The 24,913-nt window shown below is 36.7% G+C and overlaps 1 protein-coding gene and 1 long non-coding RNA gene across 6 annotated transcripts in view; one reads left to right on the top strand and one right to left on the bottom strand.

Annotated features, from left to right (window-relative positions):
• Nucleotides 1–24,913, top strand: part of LOC309505882 (thyroglobulin-like) — a gene marked incomplete at both ends in the record, with an annotated part of 133,452 nt that overhangs the window by 38,083 nt on the left and 70,456 nt on the right. The gene's annotated exons all lie outside the window — the stretch shown is intronic.
• LOC309507152 lies at nt 5,473–9,739 on the bottom strand. Of its 5 annotated transcripts, XR_014209049.1 has the most exons (6): nt 9,353–9,739; nt 8,331–9,313; nt 7,555–7,656; nt 6,761–6,882; nt 6,491–6,656; nt 5,473–5,867 (listed from the first exon to the last, which is right to left on the bottom strand). It is a non-coding gene; the product is annotated as an uncharacterized lncRNA (long non-coding RNA). The 5 variants fall into 5 exon arrangements; XR_014209050.1 differs by lacking the exon at nt 9,353–9,739 and having other exon boundaries at nt 8,331–9,344; XR_014209051.1 differs by lacking the exon at nt 9,353–9,739 and having other exon boundaries at nt 6,507–6,656; nt 8,331–9,344.

Genomic DNA, 24,913 nt, shown 5'->3' with positions numbered 1-24,913 from the left:
CTAGTTATTTTTTAATTAATTAAACTAAAGAAATAAGAAATTAAAATTTCTCAAATAAAAATGTCTATTTACTGTACCAAACACCACTTTCAATACACAATAGTCACCATACACTGAAAAAAATAATTCATTGGATTTACTCAATTGAATAGTGGACATTGGTTGCACACAATTCAATTGTGTTCAATCAACACAAACTATTCGTGTTCAATCAACACAAACTATTCGTGTTCAATCAACACAAGTACTTTATATTGATAAAGTTAATGAAATGTGTTATGGAATTTGTTTTCAATATTCTTTTTACATGGTTAAATTGTAATTTATATGTTCTAAATCTATATGTATTAATAAAATAAATTACAGTTAACCAAGGAAAGTGACTGGACTGGTTAAGATATCTTGAAGGGGTTTTGCTTCTCATTTGAGAGGCTCATTTCTGACTGAACAACTGTCATTCAGCCACAACTGAAGAAGCCTCTTGGTCCTGGATGAGAAGTGAAACGTCTTCAAGAAATCCTAGTCAGTCCAGTTGTCATTGATTTCAACATTTCTAGGATAACCATTACCTGGATGGACTTCACAAACAAATTAGTAAAGAAATTAAAAATTATCAACAATTATTCATTAAAAACTATAAGCCTGTTCAATTCTGACATTTTATTCAACAAATGAATGTACTGCACATGTATGGCTAGAAAACAATGTTTTCCTAAATTAAAAGTTCACCATAATGTACAATGGGGATGTCAAGATTTGTTAACAATGTAAGATATTAACACATTGACTAGTAAAATATGGCTAGTACTGGACAGTAATCAAAACTGTAAAACTTGGTGTGTACTGCATATTGTTATCTAAGAACAAATGGTCTAATCAATGTAAGAATAATGTGCTTCTTTACCATCAGTGTGTTAGCTTAGTTTGGCTAAAACATGCCAGAGCTTTTTCAAAATGCATATGCATCTATATATATATATATATAAAAAAAAAAGAAAACACCTTAAAATGTACTGTGGGAAGCTTAAGGTTTTGTAACAATTCTATATTAACAGAGCAAAACAATGGAATGTTAAAATCCTAATGTGCCTGGTGTACTGTACAGTTATCAAGACTGTAAAACATGGACCTGGTGGTTTCAAAACCAGGCTGCAACACTGCATCCTGGGGTGTACTGCTCTTGAATATCACTGGATTGGTGATAACAAAACCAGGCTGCAACACCACTCACCTCAAGGAATATAAATTGTAACTGCAAACTGCATTTAAAAAAACAATTCACTTGCAATGGGAAGATATGTTTTTTGAACTACAGGTATGTATTATGTTTCAACACATGAACACATGGAAAGGTCAAATGCAAATGTTCCTTGTACTGTGAAGTAATATCAACTGTAAAAGAAAAATATCACTGGATCACTGGAAGATATCACTCAAGAACAATGAGGTCTCTTCACTGGTGGAGCTTAGTTTTCAAGCTTTGAGCTTTTCCTGACAGTTCACCTGCATCCACCTCCATGATTATCTTTTGAATTACCTCAAAAGTGTAGCGGAGCTTTGTAGGGTACTGCATGTTTAAGGCATAAAAGAGTCCAAACAACATTGCAGACGCAAGGGCTACATTTTCAAGATCACGAAGTGCCACCACACCCTCAATGACTATTCCGACGTCAGAGGGTTCGCTGTTGGCAGTTTCTTTCACAACATAGATCCCCACTGTCGTCATCTCTATGGCACTGAAGAAATGGGTCTCAGACATTTCCTGGTGAAAAGGACACAATTATTTAAACTCAGACCTCATTAGGACATAGAGCATCTTTTAAACTACACCAAAATTACTTCCAAAATTACTTTTTGCATAAAGAAACAGCAGACACACTAATGTTTTGATTATCTGAAATTACAGTACATTTGTTATTACAGAGACAGTTAAGTACCTTAAAATTTACTGTTTGGGTACTGATACAGAATTCCAGATGACCAGTACCCAAACTATAGCGAACACTCTTAAAGGCGGCTTTCACACCTGAATGAAGGGTCATGGTTTGATGCATTCGGTTAGTTGGCTCTTTTTGTCTGACCAAATTTAGTCTGTTTGGTAGGTGTGAAAGTGTATAAAAATGGCTATACAGTTGAAATTTGCCAGGGCTTTTGTGATCCATTTTTTTTCTTTTTACTTATATTTAAGATTTTGCTTGCTACCCTGGCAAAATAATTTCATGGGATAGACGGCCTATTTTTATTTACATTATTTTAAGTTAAAGGGCAAGCTAACTACCGGTAGTATTGTTTTGTTTAAGCAGATAAAACGTTTGTAGTTAACATTTTTACATTTAGATTAAAAAGTATCTTCTACTATTCAACTTCTGTACTTCTCTCTGCCCATTCATTTATTTTTATGTAGATGTTTTTTCAGATGTGAAATTTCAATTAACAGCAAAATTACAGCTAATTATTATAGGGGTTGGGCGGTCGTTTTGTGAGCCGCTATGTTGATCTGTTGTTTTGCCCTCCAGGTCACCGTGCATGTCACATGACTGAAAACTATGAATTTCTCTTTATTTTTTTTTAAAGTAGGCTTCAACAAAAAGTACAGTACTGTCTGATCTGGGCCTAACAATGTTATACTATTACTTCACTATACACTCACCACATACTCCTGGACAAGATCATCAGGATCTTCATTTAGGTAAATGCAGAGTCCTTTGATGACACATTCCCGACCAGCATCAATGTCTTCCTTAGAGAATAAAACAAAAGCATATGACTGCATTTTAACACAAAGCTGTTCCAAGTTACAGATAGTTGTTTAATTTGAATGCAAAGGTAAAGACACTTCATCATCAATTGACTACCAGTGGACATAATACATAAGTTTGTTTGATTTGTTTGGCTTATAATAAATTACAGTAGACAAAAAGAACATATTTCAATTAATAATTACTTATTGGCATACTTAGACCGTGTGTCCACCAAAGCGTTTTTCACGCGGCTGGCATGTTATTTTAATTGATTCCAATGGGAGCGCCGCGTTTTTGAAACGCCATGAGCGTAGTGATGCGCTGAGCGTTTTAAAAACGCTGAAGCGCCGAGCGCTCTGCACTTTTTGCAGGTCGCTCGGAGTTGAAGAATGTTCAACTTTGGGTTAAACGCAGCGCTCATCACTGTCACTTTTTACCCAACCGACCAATCACTGTGGAGGAGGGGCGGGACAAATACCACACCGACCAACTATCAAAATCTTCTGTATTTTGTATCATAGCAACAAAGAGTCTCAACTGAAAAAACGCAGCGCTGTCAAAATGCTCTCAAGCGTCCACAGATAGGCGTTTTCAGCAGAGCGCCTAGCGTTTTCAGATGGCTAAAAACGCTTTGGTGGACACACGGCCTTAGGACTTCAAAATTAATTAATTTAGTTTTTTTATTTGTTTATATTTCTAAAGTAACTTGCTACTCAAGTAATTTTTTCATTAAATCCCTTTGTACTCTAAGCTTGATTTATACTTTTGCGTCAAATCTACATCCTAGCCTACGCTTATACTTAAAGTATACAGATTACTACATGTCGCAGTGATGTGAACAGCAAAACTGTGATCCGTCAGCTGAATAGCCTTGCAATGCCTGCAAGCCCACAGGAAGTGCTCCATGCTTTGAAGTAAATTTTACGAATGTGATCCATTTTGTCAATAACATTTGAAAAGTCTATAAGAGCCGCACATATATAATTTTACCCCCTTTAAGTAAGCAAGAGCTAAACAGGAAGTTAGCCTGTTTGGCTGGCAAAAGTCGACCAACTAGTGTTTTGGTGGTGTAACTGCAGAACGTCAAAACCAACACACAAGTATAAATGCATGACTACGGCATAGACTTGATGCAGAAGAATAAAGTAATTTTAGTTAAAGGTTGTGTAGGTAAGAATTGTAAGAATTGAACTTTTTTTCAAATTGGCTTAAACTGTCTTTATATACCAATTGACTAGGTGCACGTGGCCGCCATTTTGTATTTCGGATCAGCGAGTATGCGCTTAGACACTTCCGCTTTCGCATTATGCCCGGTGCAGGGAGCCGGAGAAAGCCGAAAATTATCTTTTAAAGTTGTTTATAGAATCAATTATCACTTAAAATACTACTAAGATCCATATTACTATCACACGAGCCAATAGCAATTAAATACACGGATGCATAGTCAGATTAATGAATGAAATAACTGTTCACGAACAGAAGATTGTATTTGACTCATACGCATACGCAATGACAGTTATGCCTACTGTAAATATAGAGTTACAACTACGATTAGAGTTGTTTGCATAAAATGCACCATGAACATTCACACGTTTGCCCTGTGACATAAGAAGGATTGTTGTTTTAACCGCGGAAAGACGTCAGTACACTCCGTTTTTCATGTTCAAATCCTCCCATGTTAATCTGCTATCTCTCCTGACTGCTTTGTCGGACAAAATGGCGGTTGGCGGATTATGATTGGTTAGATCGCTGTCAATCAAGCTCCCTGCGAAGGGTGAATCGCCGATTTCTCACGCTGAAGTGTCAACCCGGTCGGTCTAATCCCTGAAAGAGTTTATCTATAGATTTAACAGTTCCAGTAATCTTCTGCATATTGATAGGCTTCCTGATGCACGCAAATTAGTTCAAATCTAGAGCGCGCGCATGCGATATACTGCTACAGAGAGAGACATGTGCTCCGCAGCGCGTGCACACCAGAGAGGGAAAATGGCTATTACATGTCACTTTAAAAATAACCGGATAGTTTATTTATAGTTCGATTACATATATTTCGAATGTATATTCGAATATCGAATAAAAAGTGACAGCCCTACTCTATATTATATCTATGGTTCAAACACACTTCATTCAAATTCGACAAAAACAAAAAAACAAATAAAACCTACCAAAACCTCACAAATTTCAGTTTTGCTGCAACGAACCACTGTCTGTAAATTAAGCTGCTACTCTGAAGTTTGTTGCAGGTGCTTAACAAGCGACCATTGCGGTCCACGCATTCACACTTTCATCTTGTAAAAACTGCTTTTTTCTTTCTCTATTCGAAAATGGGGGTCTCACATTATTTAATTGCAGTTACCAGCAGGCTATAAGCAAAGCATACTTACAGAGTTGAGCTGAACGATGGTGGAATGGGCAAGTTGAGCTGGAAGTTGCAAGTGGGACTGTCTGGGACCGTTGAAAAATGCGCGGACTTTTCTTTCTTCCCGAAATGCATTGCACCCGTGAGTGAATATCGTGAGATAAAACGAGAACGGGTATTCACTTGATTGAATCACTTTATCCCAACATGAGCAAAATATGTTCGTGCCCTCTTTCTGCATATAACGTCTAGTCAACACAATGCTATCACGTTTTACTTAAGAACATAAAACCATTTAGTAAAACATACTAAATATAATTGGATAAATCTAACAGGTGACCAGTCTCCCTTTTTTCAGTGTACTTTATTAAACAACACTTTATTGGAGGACACAGAATAAAGTTAATAAAGTAGCATAAAGACAAATGAGATTCAAGATAAATAAAAATGTGTCTTCAAAAATACATTAACATCATAATAGTCCATTCACAGCTGCTGAAGCCATAAAATTAGTGCCAGAGAATCATATTCAGTCACCTACAGAAAACAGATTTGATATTGTGTTGGAAAATAATGATTCATTATCACAGCTAAACTGGTTTCTTGCTCTTCCCTGTACGTCTCTATCATGTTCGTGTTCTTCTTCCTCGTCTAAACAGTTTGTTCAGTTGAAGAACGGAAGATGTGATCACTGATGTGGTGTAGCTTTTTCTCAACCAAGAGAAGAAGTCTCAACATCCCATTGTCAGGCGTTCTCCAGTCCTGGTCTGAAAGTAAAACAGAAAACAGAAACCATTCAAATAAAGTTGTTTAATGGCCAGTCGGGTCAGCTTATGTTCTGCATTATTTAAAGCAGTGATGGTTTACTCTGGCCCTCAGCGTCCACTGTCCTGCAGATTTTGCTCCGACCTCAAACCCTCCTGCCTATTGTCTAGAAATAAACCTGAAGACTTTGGTTAAAATTTTCAGATGTGCTCGATTAGGGTTGGAGGTTAACTCTTAACTAACCTCAAAAAGTAGAATGCAAAGGGCCAGAGTTGCCTGTTCCTTACATAAATTTACAAAGCAGCATTATATAATATACACATTGAAGTATTTATTATATATATATATATATATATATTGGAGCACATAATATAAGCTAAGTACTGAACAAAAACTGTTTTACCCATATCAACAGCAACCTATTTTAAAAGATTTTTAAGAAAGGCATTGTCTCTTTTGAGCCTTTGCCAGTGATGCTTGATTTCTTTCCAGACAACATACTCTTCTGTCACTTGTTTCAAGAGCTTCACATGATCAAAAACCAAGTGAAAACCTGTACAATGTAAAATTGTCAACATCAAATTATGTACTACATTTTACAGCATTGTTTCAATTCAAGACATACCAATGGACTCGCTCACTTTTCTGTCTTCTTTGGGCACCAGATGTTCCTTCCTCACCCGAAACAAAGGACTTATTTGATTAGCTTGCGTTGATATAAGGACTGGTCTTCCTTCTCTGCTGTAAAACAAGATAGTCTCGACTTACTCTATGTGCAATTACTATTGTTCCTGAAACATAAATTAAGACAGTATTAAATAAGTTAATTTACCATATGATTCAGGAGAGAACATTTGATGAGTAAATACTGATTGCAATATTCTAGAAACTTCACCTGGGAAGGGCTGATCACGGCAAGATTCGCTGCGACTCACTAGTAGCTCTTGTAATGGTTGGCTCCTAAAAGAGCTGTTGAGTTTGATATTGTAGAGCTTTAAAAAAAAGGACTAAGCAATCCTGCAAAACAGAAAGGAAGGTAATTTTAATACATTACTTGCAAATAGTCAGTTTATAACTGTATGATATGTTTTCTGTAAAGAGTATTGCATAATTAAATGTTAAAAGCATTTTTATTTTATAAGTTCACTGATATGTGGGCATTTCTATGAATAAAAGTATGTCTTTAATAGCAAGCAATAATTATATGAAAATGATTTACATGCAAACGGGACAGTTATCAGCAGTGTAACATTCTGATTATGACAAAATAATCGAGTATCTGATGTCATGTGACAAGTCAGATAAGCTTTTCCACTCTTGCAAACAGAGGTAGGTTATGAGGTGTGGAGAGACATCATGTATCACTGGAACATGAACACAGTGTGTGTGATATCCGACAACTTTCCAAGAAGTGGCGCCACTGATTTACAAATATCGCGATAAATATGTACAGGAATTGAGGCAGTAGCCAATGACAGCACTAGGAGTAAAAGCTGCAGGATTGTGTACGAGTACACAAATATGTACGAGTATCGTACGAATTTGACAACTTGTTAAATCTTGTGAATTATTAAGACTTTCAGACTATGTTTGTACTGATTGGGCTATGGGTTTTGTGAGAAAAGTTTTAAGAAACAACAAATGGTTGATAAAATGTTTGATTTAGGGTTAAAACCAACACATACATACCATCGTGAATATTTGCCTTTGCAGCTTTCCGTCTCCTCCGTTTACTTCTCCTCAAACAATAATGGGCTGACTGAGTCCGAAAGGCCCTTTAGGTCTTTTCAGCTGAAAAAAGAGAAAAGAAAATATAATTATGTATAATATATAGGATTATTTAAAGGAAAAAGTACTGATTTACCTTACAAATATTGGATGTTACATTATAAAGCGTTAAAAGCATGGCAAGTGTTGTGGTTAATATGCATTTACAACAAATATCACTTTAAAACTATCAATACAGAGGTAAAAGCATGGTAAGTTTTGTGGTTACTGTCCTTTTACCACACCCTATCACAGTAAAACTAGGGTTACTGTGGTAAAAGCATGGTAAGTGTTGTGGTTACTGTGCATTTACAATAAGTATCACATTAAAACTACCAAAAGTGTGGTAAAAGCATGGTAAGTTTTGTGATTACTGTCTTTTTACTACACTTATCACAGTTAAACTAATGTTACTGTGGTAAAAGCATGGTAAGTGTTATTTTTACTGTGCTTCTACTACAAATAAAACTTTGGAACTAATTGTACTATTTTTAATCTGATATGAATATCTAAGCCTATAGCACGTCACGTGACAGGCAGTGTTTAATCCTATATTTTGAATTAGAAAGCAATGAAACGCAAAGTCTCCGTGGAAATGGCAGATATATTTGGCAGATTAATATCGACAAACAGAAAAGACATTATATCACACATTATTAGGACAGCGTATTTAGGTATTTATTTACTAGGTTACTTACCAACAGCTGACACACGTGAACTGATGCCAAATATCGCGATGTGTTCGGAACGAGACTTCTTCAGCGCGATTTCCTACTAATAAAATATCATTTTAAAAATATCAATAAACAGCAAAACAATCCAGCTTCCCTGGCAATAAGACCGAAATAATAACATTAAAAAAAATACATAAACCACGATAAGATCTCGTGAATAAATGTTGATTAAACAGCTTCTCTGCTGCAGCCGACAGGCAGAAATAATCGAGCTGTAATCACGAAAGACGAAAAATTACGAAATAAACGTGTCCGTGGCACGAATCAATAGATTAAATTACGTGACCATATCACGAACGTTGGAGTTATCCGTGGTCTCACCACAGACTCAATCCGTGCTCCTATCACAGATTTTAGATCTGACTATATAGCCAAGCGAGCAATAGGTGTAAAACGCCATCAAACTGGATTTTATGATGACAGGACAAGACAAAATTGCAACACAGTCGACATAAAGCTTTCAAGTGTCTAAACAAGTGAGCAACATCACACCATCCAGTGAGTGAGGTCAGGTTGTTGAGGTCCGTGGTGCCATCACGGGACTTCAGTTTGGCTAACAGAATCAGACTGAATTTTTATGATGGCTGGACAATGCAATAGCTACAATAACAGAGAGGTTAAAGTCTTTATGGTATTTGGTGTTGGAAAATAAATAAATACTTAAAATGTTGTGTTTCCAAATGAGAAAGCACGTCCATTGAGTGAGATCTGTTCTCTGTCATTGAAACGGGTATCCGTGTGTGGACCACGGAAGATGAGTGTCATTGACTTGCGCGTTGGAGTTATCCGTGGTCTCACCACAGACTCACTCCGTGCTCCTATCACAGATTTTAGATCTGACTATAGCCAAGCGAGCAATAGGTGTAAAACGCCATCAAACTGGATTTTATGATGACAGGACGAGACAAAATGTCAAGTTAATTACATGCCATTGCAACACAGTCGACCTAAAGCTTATAAGTTCCTAAACAAGCCAGCAACATTACAACAACGTCCATGAGTGAGGTCAGGTTGTTGAGGTCCGTGGTGCCATCACGGGACTTTGGTTAGGCTAACTGAAACAAACCGAAATTTTATGATGACAGGACAATGCAATAGCTTCAATAACAGTCAGGTTAACGTCATTATGGCATTTGATGTTGGAAAAGTTCACAAATACTTCAAATGTTGCGTTTCCAAATGAGAAAGCACGTCGATTGAGTGAGATCTGTACTCCGTCATTGAAACGGGTATCCGTGTGTGGACCACGGAAGGTCAGTGTCATTGACTTGCATTGGAGTAATATCCGTGGCCGCATCACGGAATTTGGGGCGATTCCGTGATGGCTCCACGGATTTTGAGTTAAGGGCCCGTGGACATTTCACGGAATCCTGTGAGACCAGGTTGGTATATCCGTGCAGCGAGATGTTTAAAAAAAAATTATGTTGAAAATATCAACAAAAAGTAGTCGCCTATGATTGGACGAACATTTTATGGTCCTATGCCTTTCACAGACAATACACATATAAATATATTTAGACTGCTTAACTTTGTGATTGCTATCAGGATGTGAAGAGACTTTTTAAACAGCATAACAAAACAAAAAAAATTCCGCAAACAAATCACCTACCCTGCCTTTAAAACTGGGTAATACACACATTCACATGCCATACAAGCAAACATAACATGTGTTACATTCAAGACAGAGATGCTTTTGAGAAATGCAGCCCTGAAGTTTCCTGATCTACAGGGTGTTTCAGTGTAAACTTAATTCCTGAAAGAAACTTCTGAGTAAAGTGAGTAAATTCCAGATTTTTCCTGTTTCCCCTTTGGATTGGGATCTCAGCACACCTGATCAAAATGATTTGAGTTTTGATTTGAAATGAAAACACTCTTTCATTTGTCTTTATTTATAACAAACCATTTATTTGCATTTGATTAGGCATCATAATCATATAATATTCAATCTGTAGAGTGACGAGTCCCATTAATATAGCCTAGTTGGTAAACATTCTATGCTTAAAAAAGTTTGCTAACTCAAACAAGTTAAAAGCAAAGTAAATAAGGATGCTGTCAGATGTTTCTCTTTTAGATCACTTACATTTACCCAGAAGTCCTGTAAACAGCACCACCACGGAATATCAACATTTCAAATTTAAGGTATTTTTAGTAGCTAGTGTCTGTGTCGAAATTCAGTAACTCCACCTAGGAATCGTTGAGTTCATGAGTTCATGTGTCCACCCAGCGATCATCGTCATATGAGGTCAGCCCTCGTTTGCTGCCAGCCAAATATCACCAGATCAACTTCCATTACGTGAGAAAGAGAAACAAAATGCATGACTATTAGCTTGAATGTAGAGACTAGAGAGTGTCCAAGTAATGTAGAACTAACTGTCCAGTAGGGGTCGCCAATTGAACAACAATATGGCAGAAAACAAACTCACTAAGTACTGTAGTTTCTTCTTTTACATGAGACACATGAAGATTATTTGTCACAGGATTTGACAGCAGGCAGTGAAACTTGCTGACTGTGAATTGTATTTTCTACATTGTGCTATGAGTATCATTCACTAAAAGCAACTACATGCATTATTTACATGTTAAGAAGCCTATAAAGAATTTATGAAATTAATCATGATTAATTATTGTAAACTACAGGTTTAACGAAGAAAATACTGAATATTTTAGGTTTATGGGAATCACTGATGATCAAACATAATGGCCTGGTTTCACAGACAGGGTTTAGATTAAGCCAGGATTAGTTCAATTAGGACATTTAAGTTTCTTTTTTAAACATGTCTTAGAAAAAAAACATTACTGATGTGAATCTTGAGACAAAACAATGGCACTGACAAATTTTAAGATATATCAGTGCAAGTTGCTTTCAGCTAAATAAGCTCAAACATGCATTTTAGTCTGGGACTGGCTTAAGTCTTTTCTGTGAAACCGGGGGAATTCTGTTAAAATGTAAAAGGCAAAACAGCTTTGTAATATTCAATCGACCACAAATAAAGAGAACGGGATTGTCGGAGCTGGCGTCTTTATTCCACATGAAACACCCATCATATACAAATTATCACACCATTCCTTAACAAATGCACTTAACTCGTATAATTATTACTATACATTTATTACATCCCTTTTGTAGAAAACAGTTTTACATCATTAACAACACATAATTAACAACAATTCACACCAGCCCAACGGCAAAACCAGCAATCAATTAACAGTCCATTTTACAATTCAAGGCATTCAATTATAATTTTTGTACACAACATTTTTTTCTTTTCTTTTTTTTTCCTTTCTTTTTTTAAGGCCACACATGAACAGGTGGTTTTCTAACCCCATTAGATCTATGTAAGAATGAAATGCCAGTCTTTGTACTTCAATCCATTACTGGGACCTGCTGGACTAAATCATTACACATTACAAGCTTAATGTGTTTAAGAAAGTGTAATGTAACTCATGTTAATTCATGAGGTTGGAGGCAGACAGTCCTGGGGCCTCATTTATAAACGTTGCGTACGCACAAAATAAGGCGTACGCCGCTCTCTACGCAATAATTGGTATTTATAAAAAGCAAACTTGACGGGAAAAAGCAAACTCCTTCGCGCAAACTCTGATCCAGGCGGACGCACAGAAACGGGTGAAATGAGAAATGGCGACACCGTCGGCAGATGGAAGAAACACGTGAAAAGTGTGTGAAACTGTAGACCGTTGTGTAAAAGAAATGGCAATAGACCCCTTTTCAGTTGGTAAACATGGTGACGTTTTTTTGTGGGCGGAGCTTAGGGCAGAACGATCTGTCTGGCCGCTTCACTAACGGTAGTTTGCAAGTTTTGTTAACTTGTTTTTTAACAATGACTGGAGAAAATCCGATTTTATCTTAATGTGCAAAGTCACTCATTCATTTTAACGGACGGAACCAGATTGGCTGGCCCGTACACCAATCAACACTACCTCCGGTAGAATTGCCTGACTTCTACACCTACCTGATAGAGAAACTGAGGGTAAAGAGAAACTGAGGGCATATAAATCTTTAGATGCCTATAACTATGTGCTGAATGGTCATGTTCAAGTGTGGTACGATCCGAAGTTGAGCCTAGTCAGAGCCAAGGGCAGAAGACGACAATGTAAAGAGTTGACATTACGGTGCAATTTTTATGATGTGAATATTTTCTATAAATAAAAATTCCAGATACAGCATATTCATTTTTCATAGATCTTGCACCCAACAACACAACAAGATGACATTTAATAAAAATAATAATAATTTAAGCTCCTTACTATGTAGCTGAATCTGTGCTGGTTTGTATTGGCAGTTTTCCCTTTGTTTTGCCACCAGCTAACGCCGTGACGTAACTGTGACGTGGGCTTGAAATTGGTCTATACTGCCTCTCATAAATAACATGAAGACTTCACGAAGCAAGTCTTACAATTAACAGCCTACACGAACACCCGTTTGATCGATCTGCAGTGTAAAACAAACAAAATCAAACGAAGATTACAACAGAAATGCAAATTAACACATATTTGCAAAAAGAAATATGTTCTGCAATAATATTGGCATGTTATGCAATTCATCCTCATAATACATCTGTAGCTTGTCAGATGCAATCAAATGGATGGTAATAAAATGCCATGATGCCATCACAATGCGTAATGACGCACAATGGCTGATCTTGCGCTCTTAGAAGATGTGGAAAATGGAAGGATTCGGAGTGAACGCATTGTCAGACATTTCTTTTTTATTTCGGCCACGGTCCGAGGTTGTGAGGCTGCAGCATTAACGGCGTCTGCAACGTTTTGCCACTCAAGTGCCTTTTTGGCATTAGGAATTGCCCACACTGTGCCCTCCAAACAACATTTTACTCCTCTTTTCCACCTCGCCAACGATAATTTCTACTTCACATTGAGTGAAGTTACGTTTCTTGGTTTTCCTCTCTGTGTTTGCCATGATTTCGCAATCGATGAATATTAACTTGTGGGCGTTTCACGGACTATTTATGGGCAACTATGGGCGTGACATGAAGCAGCAAAAGCTACGCTACATTTAGAATTCATTGTGATTTATTAAGGGAGAACTGCGTAGGATGTGCGTGCGCACGGTTTTATAAATCCGAATATTTCTGTGCACGTCCTATGTTTCATCCGTACGCCACTTCTGACACAAATCCTACGCAAAGTTTTATAAATGAGGTCTCTGATCTATGGGAATGTTTCCTTCTCCTTTACAAGTTGTCGCACAAGAGTCGAGACTTCCTCATGTTAATGTCAGTTTGTTAAAGGTGCACTATGTAACTTTGGTAGAAGTGCTTTCAAAGGCGTAGGTTAAAACCAATTACAAGTAATTCCTGCAATACCAGACACTGCCGTTTCAGAGAACCTGCATTTCAAGAACCCTGTTTTTTTAGTTTTTTTCTTCTTCTTTCTTTTAGCAGTTTAAACTACTTTATAGCACTTACTATTCAATTCTCTACCTCATTAATTGGGCTTTTCACACTTGTAATGGTTAACCCTGGGTCATACTTAATTTTCCGCGATACGCTCCGTCTCACTCAAATGTCAGTCAAGTTCTCAGATTTCAAAGTATGTAGCCCCACCCCTTTTCAGCGCTGCGCTCATTGTCTTTTGACTTCCGGTCTATATTTTCACAGCGATCTTGCGTATTTATGAATGAACGGCTCGTTTTAAAATCTTCCCGGTCTACTGAAATTTGTTAAGACATCTGCTTTAAACATTACAATCCTCATGATAACTTTCTTTAACTTTACACTAAGTAAATCCACTTCAAAAGCTAATTACTCCTGGACAGCAATGCCATAGAAATATAGGAGCGTGGGCAAATAAACAAGCAAATATGTCTAAAAAAATATGCCACCCTCCCCCGAAGATAATATAATGTATCCCAACATCTACTGCGTTTAAAAACGCAGTTTAGTTAGACGATAACCCTGATAGCTGAAGAGCCATAATGCATTCGTAAAGTGTAGCATTTAATATCATGATATTTTATTGTAATTAATGGCAATGTCCTTGTTTTGTTATATTATAGCGCAACCAAGTGGTGCAGTTCCACCGCTTTTTGTATGTGTTCTCAGAGTGAGCCCATACATGTGTGTATTCAATTTGGTGAAAATATCTCTTTTTTTTTTTTTTTGTTATAGACATTTGTATGAATGAGAGCATAAAAAAACGACCCATGGGCGACTTTGATTGGATTTCTTTGCCATTTACTATCAAAATAGTGACATTTGGCCATTAGTTTATAGCCAACGACCTATGTTTTCAAACTTCCTACGGTGGTTTCGTCTCGATCGGTCTAACGGTTTCGAAGACATTTGCAAATATTTTTTAAGCGCTAAATCACAACGCTACACAAACAGTAAGGCACAACCTAGCATGTTTGGTATCGTTGGACTCGGCAAGGATTCAGGAACCTAAGGAGATGACTCGTGTGAAAATTAGTCAACCACACCAAGAGTTATAAGCATTTGAAAAATACATTTTACCACTAGGTGGTGCTGGTTTGAAACGTCTCAGGCTCCTTCAGGGCATCATATTGATGACCCATACCGAGTTTCGTAACAATACGTTCATGCCTTCATAAAATACAACATTTTAGTACAAAATTCAGAATGGCCAATATGGGAAAATTAGATATTAGTCGACTCGGCATGACACCCTGAATCGAACGATACCACTTTGATGATTTTTGGACAAATCGTTCATAAGTTTTAAGCAAAAAATGCGCCGAAACGCAGCATGTTGCCTCAAGTCATGCTTGTGATGACATGTACCAAGTTTGGTCTGAAATCGATAAAGCGTTGCGGACATACAGCTTTGCGTCTGTTTTTGCAAGTTGTATAGTTTGCATAGTATTCAAGAACGGTTTGACGAATCAACTTGAATTCCATAACTTTTTGTCGGCATGGTCTGAAGATGATCTGGTACAATTTTCGTGAAAATCGGAGCAACGGACGAGTTCGAAAAAGTAGGTTTTTAAAATACCCCAAAGGGCGGAAAGATTTACTTGCATATGATGCAGTCAAATTGTATTAAGCCAATGAATCAGTGGGAAAATGAATTTTGTTTCTAGCCCGTATGGTTCAAAAGTTATTAGCATAAACATGAGTGAAATTTTGAACAGTTAGTGGCGCTAGAGGGATTGAGTTAGAGACTCCAAATTTGCTATGGTGACTGGTCAGACTGTCCTCTATCAATGTGCCAAATTTCATAACTTTCCCACAAGCGGTTCTATGGGCTGCCATAGACTTCCATACGGAAGAATAATCATAAGAACTCCAACGATTCGAAGAGGTGCCTATGCACTTTCTGTACTTAGCCCCTAATAATATATGATTTTATGTCATAATTTACTCACCCTGATGTCGTTCCAAACCTGCAAGACATTCGTTCATCTTTGGAACACAAATTAAGATATTTTTATAAAATCTGAGAGATTTTTGTACCTCCATAGACAGCTCAAACGTTTTCTTTAACATGAGAATGAACCTCATTGGTTGTTGCAGAAGATCAAACGTGCTGCATAACACAAGAATGAACCTTATTGGCTCTTGCTGAAGCTCTAACTTTATTTGTGGCATCTTTATGAAAGATAAAAATATACTCAGCATGATTATTTTCTTCAGAAGAACTAGAAGATAACTGGTGGTGGTTGAGGAGAGATCCCCTGATATGATTGTAAAGCGCTTTGGGTGTACAGTAGTACATATAAAAGCGCTATATAAATGCCTCATTCATTCATTCATTCATTCAAGATTGGTCCCAACTCGGCTTTGCAGCAGCGAGACTGATTGCTTCTCGGGTGACTTTACAAAACCTTTGCTGACCATTAGTTTTGAAATCATTCAAATAATTTTCTCAACTTTCTCAACTCAACTTTTCTTTAGTCATTCGGCAGTCTCTCAGCTTGAACCTCTGCAGGAATTCCACCCTGACAAATGTTTGTCAAACTGTTTTACATTCGGCTATAATTCAGATCATATCACAGTTTAGTTTGCAAATTACAATGATATATTTTAGTAGTAAAATAACTCAAGTATCCTAACAATGAATGTCCTGTCTACTGGATTCCTACAATAGAATGTTGTCCATCAATATTGAGTTACATCACTTTTATTTCACAGATTGTTTCAAAGCAGTTTCACAGAAATAAACAGGAAAATAGCAGTGTAGCAACAATTACAAAATGACTGTAAAACTTTAAGATCATACAATTAGTTAAAATGAGTTATTGTCCAGTAGTGTCAGTTTTGCTCTTTTATCCAGTGCCAATGTACTGTAGTAAAATCGATAATATTTATTTTTATTTATTCGATAATTAATTTTAAAGCCCCAACTGACCAAGACAAAGGACTCGTAAATACACTAGTAATGCGTCTGGACTGCTTAAATGTTTCATACAGAAAGATAAATGCTCATTTCAGCTCAATTGAAACTTAAGCAACAGAATTTGTTTAAATTTTTGTGCAACAGCATTTTTTTTTTTTTTTTACTGAAAGAAGTGTTAGTTCAAGTGTGAAAATATTAGTTTTCATTGGTTATAGAAATAGAATAGAAAGAAATCACTATAGAGCCACAGAAAATGATTGGCTGCATTGCCAATGAGACTAAAATGTAAGATATTATTCACTGTAAACCTCACGTATGCTATGACTCTGAAGTAAAAGCAAGTTACAGAAATTGTTTTAGAATTCATGGTTAAAGTATTCCTTGATGACTTGTAGGACTGATAATATGATCTGTTCAAGTGAATATTGTACTAACTTATTTAGTGTGATCAATCTGAATTCTTGGCTTAACATACAGTTGTTGACACCAAGAGCTGTGAATATCTATCAAATTAGTAATGTATGTTTTTTTTAGTTTTTTTTTGTCACAGAATAAATCTAAATACTTTTATATAATAATACAGACATTTACATCTACAGCCATTTCATATGATTGCATTTAAGATCTACTTTAATTTAACTTTGCAGCACAGAAAAAAACATCTTTAAATGCTTTTGTTTCGCTGCTCTGTTGTCATTCTGTGTTCAGAGGTGCACAACACAAATGTGTGAAAAAAGTTTGTAATCCACAATTAACAGAAAATGAAAAGAGCTTAAAATGATCAAAAATTTCTTTAAACTTAAAAGACTTCATTGAGTTAACACTTAATAAATGTGCCCTCTTCAGGAAATAATTAAAGAAGGTGTAAAGGGTTGTGTGTTTGCAATTGTCCGTGAATTATTCTGAAATAAAACCACTGTACAATTATTGAGCAAATATTTATTTTTCATCATGCAGTAAGCCAATATATATATATATATATATATATATATATATATATATATATATATATATATATATATATATTATTACAAGACAGTTGCCATCTAAATACAGCATAAGCACATTGTCTTTCAGGAAGTCTTCTAAACAATTTTCCCTCCTCAGCTTTTTTTTTTTTTACACTAGTAAAAACTTCAGCTATAGACACTACCAGAACCTAAATGAGCTGCATTTCATATTTAGTACAGTAAATAATTAAATGTTTGAGAACTTGTTCATTATACTTGATGGGGACATCAGACTCATTCCCTGATAAGCTTGTTCATCACTGGTGTTGGCATTGCTTTGTTATATAGGAATAACAGCTTTATTCACAAAGCGATAGAGGGGAATATATTTCACAATCTCTGTAAAGTTTTGTGCAAGACTAGAGCATTTATGGTCATTTTCATCAACCCCATAGACTTTCTTGAAGACAAAGGCTTTAATTCCACTGTGATTTTTCAAGGTTTCAAGGGCTGGTGTAATGTTATAACTGCCTGACATATTTTGACAAGGAGAATAGACGGTGTAGATAACAACGCAGCCGTCATTTTTACGTTCTAAGAGTTTGGGAAATGATGAGCTTTCATTTTGGAGCAGGCGAGACACTGGTTCACATTTGCACATTTGCACATGTGAATCTTTGCACTTTGACTGCAATCGTCCTGCAGCCTTGAGGTCTTTGTCAACATCGTAAAATGTATTATTATTACTATAATTAATATTATAAATGGCATTTTTCACAGTTTCTGCCTTCTCCTGCAAGTTCAAAGGATCAAAGTTCCCTTGACATTGATTCCTCGGTACATTGATGGCTACAGCAAACGGCTTGGGATCTGTTTCAGTCGTATAGCTGTAAAACATCAAATGAAGCCATTTAACAAGAGTTTCATGATGTCTGGCAGCCTAAACATGGTTTACTAATGACATTTCATTCATTAACTTCCTCTTTGTTCTACATCATAAAATAATATTTTTAAACCTTTATTTTACTCACTTCTGATCGAAGACGTCAATTATTAGTTCGCTTTCTGTTCCTCCACACTTTCTGTCCAATGAAGAAGCAGAAAGTGCAGCAGGAGTCCACTCAGAAACACAATGAACTTCTAAAGACATCAAACACACACATATATAACACACAACTATATGTTACTGACAAATAAATTAATCGACAGTCCTCTGCCTTCACTTGATCAATATCAGATAACATAATACAAAGAATTAATTTGAAGTTAAACGACTACCTTTAACACGTATAAAATGATAATCAAGGTGATCATATTAAGTATTACGAATATGAATATTACTGACCATTGATGCTGATGGTTCAGGGTTGATGTGTGAGTCTTCTTCAGATGCAAGAGTGAAGATGTAAGTGAGGTATTGGAGCTTTTTAAACTATTTATAGTCCTGGACGTTTGACCACCTGGACATTTGACCCCCACCAAATGCCAATTGGCCGAAAACACAGACAGACTTTGAGGACACATCAGCTGAATTTGCCAAGGAATTCCTTCACATATATTGTAAACAACATAGGCCTAATGTGGACATTTATTAAATGTGAACTGCTCTTGACTCCAGCTTACCAAGGAATGAAGACAACATAGGCTGGGCTGCTCTTGACTTCAGGTTGCACAACAAACAATTACATGTTGATGTTATTTTTTATTTTATTTTTTTAATGTAAGTGTCTGTAATCATAATAAATTAGAGGGGTGAATTAAGGTTGATTGGGACATTTTTTGCTATTAAGATGACTGGGAAAAAGTTTCCCAATCAACCTTAATTCACCCCTATGTGGTCTGGGGAAAAGAATTGTTACAATGATATGCTGGAAACATTGTTAACAAATGATTTCAAACTAATCAAAATTATAAAGCCTCTGGTCAATGTCTATGTGTGTAATGAATAAATCAAAAGCAAAACTGCAAATGAGCTGATTTACTATGATGAGTTGTGCCAACTTAACATTTAAACGGGGAATTACACACTTTTAATTCACATGACATTAGTAAACATAATATTTGTGAACCTACGCTTACTGAGACAGAGATGCCTTTGAGAAATGCAGCCATGACGTGACGTCTCCTGATCTGTGTTCAGTCAGTGTAAACTGAATTCCTTCAAGTCGTGGTTTTCCCCATAATACCCTTTGGTTTGTTAAATTTAGAAAAATATGCATGCTGATTTCTGTCCAGAAGACTTACATTTACTTAGCAGTCGTGTAAACAGCACCACCATACAGAATATCCACATTTCCTAAGATAGTAGTTCCTGCGCACTAGGGCAGGGCAGGACCAGTGGCGATGATGAAGACAGAGGTGAACATTCATTAATGTAGGAGGGGACCAGTGACAGAAAAGGTTCATGGGTGGTCTATTAGCCATTGCTTACAGAGTTCAGGTCCATTAAAAACCCCACTGTCTAATGTTACGGCTGGCTCACACACCTGGTCAGCCAGGCCCTCAGGCGCTGCTTCGGGGAGGAAATGGCAGCTGGCTCTGTCTCTCTTGTGGGCTTTGGCTCAGGCTTGATGTCCATGGCGGGTAATAGCTGGGTCTCTCGGTCTGCGGTGGGTGTGGGCACTGCTTCTGGCCCTGGCTCTGGAGCGGTGATGGATGTTGAGTGGGGCAGGACGCTGGTGGTGTGATCCTCTTCTACATCGCCCACAGTAAAAGAAAATCCATAGATTTATTCACCTTATTCACCTGGCAAATAGATGTTTTAGTAATGAAAATGATATACATAAAAAAACTTGACCAAACTTTTTACCACTATTTTTAAGTTACTGTACTCTGCCTTTGTATTGTCAGCAAAAAGTGAGAAGTCATGCCAAGGCAAAAGGCAGTAACTTCCACATTATCAATATTTGGTTGCTGATCACCATTAACAAAAGCATTATAGTAACACCTGTATAAAATCTAGTGATCATGGCATTTATTTTGTATGATTTACAATTATTTATAGCCATCTACTTATTGCTATCCTGTGCTTTGGTTGCATTCTGATGGTATTATTGATACATTTGACATGACAAAATACCTCCATAGATATATTAGTCCAGCGTTGGCTCGACCGTGTTTAGGGCGGTGCTGAAGGGGCTGGCGAAGTTTTGGCACTGTGCCAGCTAGATGCATGAGTGTTTCAACCAGGTCCGGTAACCAAACTGAATGAGGCGGGGCTTTAGTTTTTTGTTGTATTCATCTGCTACGGCAACATTTTTCTGTCAACTCTGCATAATCCTTCGCGATCGATATCGTTAGTTAGCCCAGGGAAGCGAGGAAATGGAAGTGCCACACAAAAAACGGAAATTGGACCCATATTTACTTCCGCGTTCGATAATAAGGCGAATAGGACAAAGTTGATGGACTCGGCCAGCATCCCCGCAACTTCACTAGCCGGATCTCGTCGTCCAAACCGATCCATAATCCCTCCATGAGCATGATGTCATAGCAGATGGCGAGGTGGCTGGCACTGATGAACTCCTCAGCGTACTCCTCCAGGGGTGCGTTTCCCGAAAGCATCGTTAGCCAACTATGGTCGCAAGTTCCGTCGTTATCAGCATAGTTCAACGATTTGGTGTTTCCCGAAACCATCGTTCAAACGAACGTTCGCAAACATCAACGCAAACTTGTGTGGTTGGAACGACAGCTCTCGAGCTGTCGTTAGAAGCATAGTTTCTAGTTTACATTAGATGTAGACTGAATAAATCCTTATCTTTAGCAAAATAAGCAAGCTGACATTCAGTACAACCCGTGTTATTTATTTAGAATACATACAAATGTAATTTATGTCTTTTAGTTTGTCAAGAGATTTAAAGCACCGTTTTTGAAGACTGCGCATGTGCGAACGTGCTCTACTATGTAAGAACGAGCCAAATATTGAGTCTGGTAATAAAGCAAAATAACTGAGAAAAATTAGAAATGGTCTTCAGATGCCATGTCTGTAACTTATATGACAAAATCTAGCGTTAATTCGATCTCAAACAGATTAATTAAAATAAGTTATTAGTCCACCACGTGCGAGACGTCATAAACCAACGTGGTTGAACGATACTTTGCGACAGACGGTTTCGGGAAACAGTCGTGACTAGCTAGTTGATTTCTCCAACGATGCATCGTACTATGGTAGTTAAGCAGCGAGCTATATAGTTGTACGGGAAACGCACCCCAGGTCTCTTCCTCCGTGAAACATGCAAATCATAAACCCATTGGGCTGAAAGCTCCCCTTTGGGGCAATGTTAATGGATGCATCTCCAATCTGCAATCTCCATTATAATCAGAGGTGCACATAACTGGTGTGCAGCTGCGCATGCGTGGTAAAAGTGAATGCGCACTAGAAAACGTGGAGGGAAGCTGTGGCGATTAATGAATTTCCATGGAAACTGATGACTGGCGGGAAACTAGGAACAAAGGAAACGGGAAACTATAGCGATAACAAACTAAAAGTAACATGAAAGTAAAACTAATAAAATACAAAAATAAAGATACAAAATTACAAATAAAAAGTCAATGAATCAAGTTTGTCATACAATTTAACAAATTTGACACTTTTTTATTATTAATATTTTTTAGTGTCATAATTAAGTAAGTGTAAGGAAAGCTGCCAGCCATCAACGGAAGTTAGAGGCTACCACTATGTAGACAGAGGTGGATAGATAGATGTACGAGGACAGATACTACGAAGCATCTGTTTTGACGGGCGTGCCGCATTCAAGACTTGGAAGTAAACGCCCACTGCTATGTTTGGGACGGTTGAACAGGTTTGCATATTAAATAATTTTTCGGATCATTGTAAAAGTAAGTAGCAATAGAAATGCACACACAAGGAAAATGGTATATCACTTTCATAACATGTATTATTTATTTTTTAAGTTGAATTTACTTTTTTCTTCAAAAACATGCCAATTACATACCTGCTATAATTAATGAAACAGGATTTAACAATTGTGCTGTGGGTCTTTTGCCAACAGCATTTGTTATAAAGTTATTGTCTGTGTTGAAACAAGGCCTTGTGTTCTGTTTGAAACTTGGTTTGGTGCTTGTGAATGATCTGGCAATTGTTACAATGAGTCGGTGCAAGGCCACGTGATGAGACATGGATGTATCATATATCAAAGAACGGGTGTTCAAGGATAATAATTGAATTGTGTGCTGTGAAAAAAGTTTTATGAAAGATAAGTGGAATAATTGTAAATCATTCATTAACATGCCACCATTGAACATTGACATAAGCATTTCTCTCAAAATGGAAAGTAGTGATTTTTTTTTCGGTACAATTACCTAAAGGATAGAGCAGAAAATGAGTTGGCCGTGCAACAATGACATTATGTGATGGTGTGCCAACAGAAAAGAAGAGAAAATTTATTCAAATTCATTTAATTTTCAATTTCAAAATGATTCATGGTCAAATGCAAACACACAGCCTACTTACATGAAACACCTTCTTTAATTAATTTCCTTTCTGAAGCAGTTCATTGAGTAAGAGTCTAACTGTTGATCCTGAACCCTGGGCTATCTTCCTCAACAACATTTACAAGACCAATGGAAACCACATAATTACTCACTTTCACTGCGGTCTTTGCAAGTGTTTAAGCTTCTCCTTGTGTGAGTAATTCACCAACAAATGTCAAATGGTCAAAACCACAAACATACTTTTGAGTATTTTCACTCAATTTTGGCAATGTCAGCTAAATCAAAAAAAAAAAAAAATAATCTAATTTTGAGTATGTAAACTAAATCAACTAAATGTGCCACTTTAATGGAGTAGTTCACTTTAAAATGAAAAACCCTCAAGCCAGTATATGACTTTCTTCTTTCAGACGAAAACAATCGCAGTTATATTACAGTTTTTCTCGATTGTTTACACACATTTTCTGAAAGCATGCCTCATATTCTCAGAACTCTACACACAAATAAAAAAAAACACACACAATGGGCAAAACCCCTCAATTATCCTGCAAAATGAAACTTTACATTCAAAACAATGTTATTTCTTCTCAAAATGGTATTTTGTTTTCAAATGACACACACAAACCATCATAGGAATATACATTTATAAGAACCAGTTGAACACTGATGTGCTCAATGTAAAACACTATGATGAATGGAAAACACTTCTTCTCCATTCATCATAATGACTTAGGCCTTTTTTTTTTTTGTTCAGTGTTCACTTTCTACAGACAGTACATACATACGTGTGTTGTAAAATATTTGAGAATATTGTTTTTATACTCAGAACACACAAATACACGGTAACAAATATATTTTATTTTTCCCACAAAAACAATGTACACTGTGTACATCCCAACCAACACAAAGTTGTATATACAGTGGTCTACATACAAAACAACAGAAGAATTTACTGTTTACAGTTACAGTAAAAAAAAAAAAAAAAAAAATCCAATGTTGGCATCCATTGCACCATTGAAGAGCTGACCTGTTGCCCTTTTATGCTAAAGCTCTGATTGCTAATTGTAAAACTGTGTGACGGGTGTTTGCCCATGTGATGAGTCAGTGTGCATATTTGAATGGCAGTGTGTTCCTTGGGAAAACAAGAGATTTTCTGCATGAAAATTGTGCCAAAAGCAGAGAATTGTGTGTAGTGTTTTGAAAAAGGTGTGTTTTATAACTGCAATTTGAACGCAGGAATTGTGCTTGTAGTTTAGCAGAATTGGTTTCAGGGGGTTGGTGAATGAGTTACATGTTGTGGTCATTGTGTCTCAAGTACCAGAAGATGTGTGTAAACAATTGAGAAAAACTGTAACCCTTGTGTGGTGTTCATATTTTTGTTATGAATACTGTAATAACACAAATCCATAACGTCTCACCCAGTTAAGGAATAAAACAGTACATTACAGGAATAAAAATGTGCCAATGTATACAATTGGTTGTGTCTTTTTTGTTCATCATGTGAAAAGGTTTGTGAGGGGGGGAAACACAAGCAACATAACTTACCAGTTTTGGAAATGTTGTTTTGGAATTTATTGCACCAGTGTGAAAGACTGTATATAGTGTGTGTGATTTTGAGGGCTTGTATGTCCTGTCTGAGGGCAAAGTTTGGTTTTTCAGCAAGAGTGAATGGTTTTGAGTGTAGAGCTTCATTTTGACCTGAAAATAGGATGTTTGGGGAATTGGGTGAGACGTTATGGATTTGTGTTTACTGTTTTGAGAATACAAGGCATAGTTTCAAGAAATGTGTTCAAGCAATTGAGAAAAACTGTATTA

The sequence above is a fragment of the Leuciscus leuciscus genome (genome assembly GCF_965113295.1).
Source record: "Leuciscus leuciscus genome assembly, chromosome: 9".
Lineage (NCBI taxonomy): Eukaryota > Metazoa > Chordata > Actinopteri > Cypriniformes > Leuciscidae > Leuciscus > Leuciscus leuciscus.
This window is presented reverse-complemented; position numbering and strand designations above follow the sequence as displayed.